This window comes from Octopus bimaculoides, chromosome 24 (assembly GCF_001194135.2).
Source record: "Octopus bimaculoides isolate UCB-OBI-ISO-001 chromosome 24, ASM119413v2, whole genome shotgun sequence".
In the NCBI taxonomy this organism is placed as follows: Eukaryota; Metazoa; Mollusca; class Cephalopoda; order Octopoda; family Octopodidae; genus Octopus; species Octopus bimaculoides.
In genome coordinates this window covers 28,155,064-28,161,019 of record NC_069004.1, presented here as the reverse complement: position 1 = coordinate 28,161,019, position 5,956 = coordinate 28,155,064, and the positions used below count along the sequence as shown (strand labels likewise).

General features: G+C 35.7%; 1 protein-coding gene and 1 long non-coding RNA gene across 8 annotated transcripts in view; one reads left to right on the top strand and one right to left on the bottom strand.

Annotated features, from left to right (window-relative positions):
• Positions 1–5,956, bottom strand: part of LOC106882187 (alpha-(1,6)-fucosyltransferase) — an 881,702-nt gene that overhangs the window by 204,827 nt on the left and 670,919 nt on the right. The window lies entirely within an intron of this gene.
• Positions 2,759–5,956, top strand: part of LOC128250699 (uncharacterized) — a 42,431-nt gene continuing 39,233 nt past the window's right edge. Inside the window, exons 1-2 of the long non-coding RNA XR_008266699.1 lie at positions 2,759–3,232; positions 5,690–5,722. This is a non-coding gene — a long non-coding RNA (uncharacterized LOC128250699). The remainder of the gene's footprint in view (positions 3,233–5,689; positions 5,723–5,956) is intronic.

Below are 5,956 nucleotides of genomic sequence, written 5' to 3'. Positions count from 1 at the left end.
ATATATATATATATATACACACACAACAGGCTTCTTTCAGTTTTTGTCTCCCAAATCCACTCACAAGGCTTTGGTCGGACCGAGGCTATAGTAGAAGACACTTGCCCAAGGTGCCATGCAGTGGGACTGAACCCAGAACCATGTGGTTGGCAAGCAAGCTACTTACCTGCGCCTAAATGAATGTAAATAATATACAAAATGTAGTTGCTATATTTTTAACAACAGCTTAAACTTATAAGAACAGTTTCTTTAACTGACGCAAACCCATAAGGTTTGGACGAAAGTGGTAGGGGAATAATGGATGAAATCAATCTATAAAAACTGTGGAGGTACCAGTATATGAACAGTTCCCTAAGTGAACAAACTGAATGTCAAGCAGCTTTCCTGAAGAAAATTAAACTTGGATAAATGAGCTGAAATTTGATGATCAATGACCCTTGAGCAGATTATGCACAGGTGCAGGGAAATGGCTGTGTGGTAAGGAGCTTGCTTCCCAACCACATGGTTTCCGGGTTCAGTAGAGATTTGGGCAAATGTCTTCTACTATAGCTTTGGACCACCCAAAGCTTTGAGAGTAGATTTGGTAGATGGATACCGAAAGAAGCCTGTCATATATATCTATGAATATATATGTGTGTGTATGTATGTGTGTGTGTATATATATATATATATATATATATATATATATATATATACACACACACACACATATATTTGTGTGTCTGTGTTTGTCCCCCTATCATCACTTGACAACTGATGCCGGTGTGCTTACGTCTCTGTAACTTAGCGGTGTGGCAAAAAAGAGCCTGATAGAATATACTAGGCTTACAGAGAATAAGTCCTAGGATTGATTTGTTTGACTTAAAGGTGGTGCTCCAGCATGGCCACTTTTAAATGACTGAGACAAGTAAAAGAATAAAAGAATCTATTTGCTTAGCAAGCAAGAATTTGAACAACAAACCTTGAGTAGACAATGCAAGTGTAAAGGTGCTGAGAGAATGCATTTGGATCTTTTACTTCTTTCAGTCATTTGACTGTGGCCATGCTGGTGCACTGCTTTGAAGAATTTTTAATCAAATGAACTGACCCCTACACTTTTCTTTTTTTAAGCTTGGTACTTTGTTCTATCAGTCTCTTTTGCTGAAACACTAATTTACAGGGACATAAACACACCCATGCCAGTTGTCAAGCGGTGGTAGGGAACAAACACAAAGACACACACACACATGCAACAGGCTTCCTTCAGTTTCCGTCTACCAAATCCATTCACAAAGCTTTGGTCTGTCCAAGGCCATAGTAGAAGATGCTTGCCCAAGGTGCCTTGCAGTGGAACTGAACCCAGAAGCAAGAACAATTTTCCTGAAAAAAATTCTATTCAGCCAATAAAATGAAATTTGAATAATAATCTACGAGTAAAAAATGCACATATGTTAAGTGGCAAGGAGAGTGTGTACAAGTGGTTCATTGACATCTACAAAACATGTTTTATGTAACTTGCAAAGTTTCATGTTTTATATAGAAACTATTAAGATTCCTCTTATTAACATGGATCAACAGAGGCCAGACAAAGCAAAACTCTCTCTTACACACACACACACACACACACACACACACACACACACATTTGGTGTTTATTCTATGAAGCAATGAATGATGAATATCAGTGTAGATCTTGGAAAGATTAGAACCATGAATGTCAAAAGAAGAACACAAATGTTGTGCCATATTTAGTTGGTCACTCCTGTTGCTTTTACCATCCTAATATCTTAACAGGATAAAAATAAGAATTGGTCTAAAACGGGAGAAAAGTTATTGATGTATGTAATGTACTGTATGACAACCCAAAAGCTTCATGATCTCAATTTTTCCTACAAACTCAGGCACCATTAAAAACTAAACATTGTATATGGTTGCCTGTAGACTGTATATAGAGATATCCAAAGAATTTGTGCAGAAAATATATCTTGTCAACACCATTCTAAGATTTTCATCAGAACTAAAATCACAGAAGTAAACCATGCACTTTCGAAGAGAGGGTCAAATGGAAGATTGTTGCATGAAAGTGAGTGAAGTAAAATTGGTTCAACTGGAAAATTTAAAGTCTATTTTAGATTTAGCTCACCAGAAGTTTATATGTTGTTATTGTGTTTCTGTTTCTGTTGAAATACACAGACTTAGCTTCAGTTAATAGAAGACAGTTGCCCAAGGTAATGTGTAGTAGAATTGAACCTGAAACCACAGGCTTGCAGAGCAAGTTCTTTTAACCACACAACCATGCCTTGCACTTATGGTGGAATATTTTTCCTTTCTTTTTATTGGATTGCATGCCGTGTCAATGGTCTTTGCAGGCTCTCTGAGATTACAAAGACTGACACAGTTAATGTTCATCTTGAATGACGCTCCATTTAGTCGAAAATAATCAATAAGGTACTGACAGTTTTGAAGTTAAAACCAAAAACCCACATACCTACGAAGGACAGAAACAGATGTAAAAAAAAAAAAAAAGCCAAGAAAAAAAAAGAAAACCAGTGCTAAATAGAAACTAAAATAAAATTGAAGAAAATCTAAAGAAGAAACCTTACATCATTTTCAAGGTAGATGTAAAAACATTTAAAAAGTAAATACATTGCTTTCAGAACCACAAACCAGAAAGTAGTGGTGGAGTGTAAAACTGGACCTCTTTTTGCTACCTTGTTAAATGGCCATATTAAGCAGAAAGCAATAAAAATAGAGCAAGCACTTGAGATATTGGCAGAGAATCAAGACAGAATTGCAATCAATTCCAAAACTGTTCTGGCATATTAAAACCAAAAGAAGAGAAATTACTGGAAATATATCCTTTGTGGGCTTCAATTATCAGCTAGCCAGTGTGAGAGATCATTGAGAGAGGGAGAGGAGGAGGGGGAGAGACAGTGTGTGTGTGTGTGTGTGTGTGTGTGTGTGTGTAGCAAGCACTTCTATGTATGCCAAGGATATTTAAGTCAACACGTTGCCTGTTGCTTCTAAGTGGCAACGACAATGCTAGTGAAAGAGTTATTTGATAAGTGTTGCTCTCCACTGTTAAGTCTCAAACAAGTTTCCTCCAGCCATACTGTTTACATGAGAGAATCTATAACCGAGAGAGAGTAAGTTCACAATATTGATCAGTGCACAAGCAATGGAAAGAAGAGTCTAATGTGGAAAAAGAAAACAAAAACAAAATCAAAACCAAATTCAAGGTTCAACACTTCAGGTATGACTGTGATTACACACTATTATTGTGATTTGTTAAAAATTTCTCAGCTAAACAATAACAGCATAAACAAAAACAATTTCTAAACCATTAAGGTTGTGGCAATAGAAAGTGTAGGTGTTTATGCCATATTCAATAAAGTATTTTCTTTATAAATACCTGATGATACTAATGATGATGATGATAATTTCTAATATGATGATGATGATGCATTTTGCGAGGCTTAAAGCCATTTGTAAAGACAAAAATGTGTAGTTAATGAACTCAGTAGATTATATTACAGCTACTTTACTTTCAAGGTAAGGAGAAGAAAGCAGGGTTGTCGGGGCATTGGATAAGTGCTTTGCATTACTTGTTCTGACTCTTAGGACTTTTGAGTTCAAATCCAGCTGAGGTCAACTTTGTCTTTGGTGCATTGGCAGAATTATTAGAGTCAGGTGAGATGCTTTGTAGTATCTTTCTTCCAACTGTGTGTGTGTGTGTGTGTGTGTGTGTGTGTGTGTGTGCTTTGCGTTTAAATCTTACATTGCGACACGTCTGTCTGCAGTTGTGACCAACAAATAGTCCAAGTGGAAAAATCAAAACCAAGGGAGATACAATTTGCTTGGTTTGATTGATAGATGGTTTCCCTAGGCTAAATAATAATATAATCCTTTCTACTAAGGGCACAAGGCCTGAAATTTCAGGGAAGGGGATGGTTTCCCTAGGCTAAACAATAATATAATCCTTTCTACTAAGGGCACAAGGCCTGAAATTTCAGGGCAGTGGATGAGTCGATTACATCGACCCCAGTGTTTCACTGGTACTTAATTTATCAACCCCGAAAGGGTGAAAGGCAAATTCGACCTCAGCAGAATTTGAACTCAGAATGTAAAGATGGGTGAAATACCGCTAAGCATTTTGCCTGGCATGCTAAGAATTCTGCCAGCTCACCACCTTAATAATAATAATAATCATAATAATAATAATAATGATAATGATAATGATTTCAAATTTTAGCACAAAGCCGGCAAGTTCGGGAGAAGGATAAGTCAATTACAGTGTTTAATTGATGCTTATTTTATTGACCGTGAAAGGATGAAAGGCAAAGTTGATCATGGCAGAATTTGAACTCAGAAAATAAAGACAGATGAAATGCTGCTAAGCATTGTACCCAGCGTGCTAACAATTCTGCCAGCTCATCACCTAAATAATAATAATAATAATAATCCTTTCTATTATAGGTTCAAGGCCGGAAATTTGAGGGGAGAGGGCTAGTCTATTACACCGACCCCCAGTTTAACTGGTGCTTATTTTATCAACCCTGAAAGGATGGCAGGTAAAGTTTACCTTGGCGGAATTTGAACTCAGAATGTAAAGATGGACAAAATACCGCTAAGCCTTTCATCCAGCGTGCTAATGATTCTGTGAGCTCGCTACCTTAATAATAATAATAATAATAATAATAATAATACTTTCTGCTATAGCCACAGGGTCTGAAGTTTGGTGGGTGGGAGTTAGTTGATTACATCAACCCTAGTGTTCAGCCGGTATTTATTTTATCGACCCTGAATTTGAACTCAGAAGTAAAGACGGATAAAATGTTACTAAGTATTTTGTCCGATATGCTAATGATCCTGCCAGCTTACTGCCTTAATGATGATGATGATGATGATAATAATAACAACAACAATAATAATGGACTGTCCTGTCGAAGACCACATATGAGTGCTCAGCTTTTGTCAAATGACCTGCACAAATGTATGTGCCGCACATTAGCTCACTCTCTCCATTAAATCAATGTTCTCTGAACAGGTGCACAGTGTATCACACATCAAGTGTTGAAGTGATTGCAGAGCACAAGGCACCACCCAGTCTAAGAATTGAAACCAAGACCATGAGACTGTGAGTGCAGCATCCTAACCACCAGGCCATGTGCTCTTATTACTATAACAATAATCCTTCGTACTATAGGCAACAAGGCCTGAAATTTTTTTTGCGGGGAGGGGTAAGGCAATTACATCAACCCCAGTGCTTGACTGGTGCTTAATTATTTTGACCCCCAAAAAGGACGAACGGCAAAGGTGACCTCAGTGGAACTTGAACTCAGAATGTAAAGACAGACGAAATGCCGCTGAGCATTTTGCCTGGCATGCTAACAATTCTGCAATAAAATAATAATAATGATAATAATAATAATAATAATAATAATAATAATAATAATAATAATAATAATAATGATAATAATAATAATAATAATAATAATAATAATAATAATGATAATAATAATAATGATAATAATAATAATAATGATAATAATAATAATAATAATAATAATAATAATAATAATGATAATAATAATAATAATGATAATAATAATGATAATAATAATAATAATGATAATAATAATAATGATAATAATAACCTATATATACATTTAGTTTCAGAGTAAGCTTTTGGTATTTTTTCCTATTTTAGGTTTTGCAATGTTGCAGTTTAGCATTAATGACGGTAGGTACTTTTTACGTGTTTCAGTCACTTGACTGTAGCCATGCTGGAGCACCGCCTTTAGACAAGCAAAGGTACATTATGAAAACTAATAGTATTTAGAGGTTTAAATTAAGGAGTATAGTGACTTGATATATAACTGTATATCGTCTAGATTCACCTGAGAGTGTATGTTAGAAGAACATAACTTTTTTTTCTCTGCTTAATTCCATTGAGGAAAAAAAAAAAAAAAAAAAT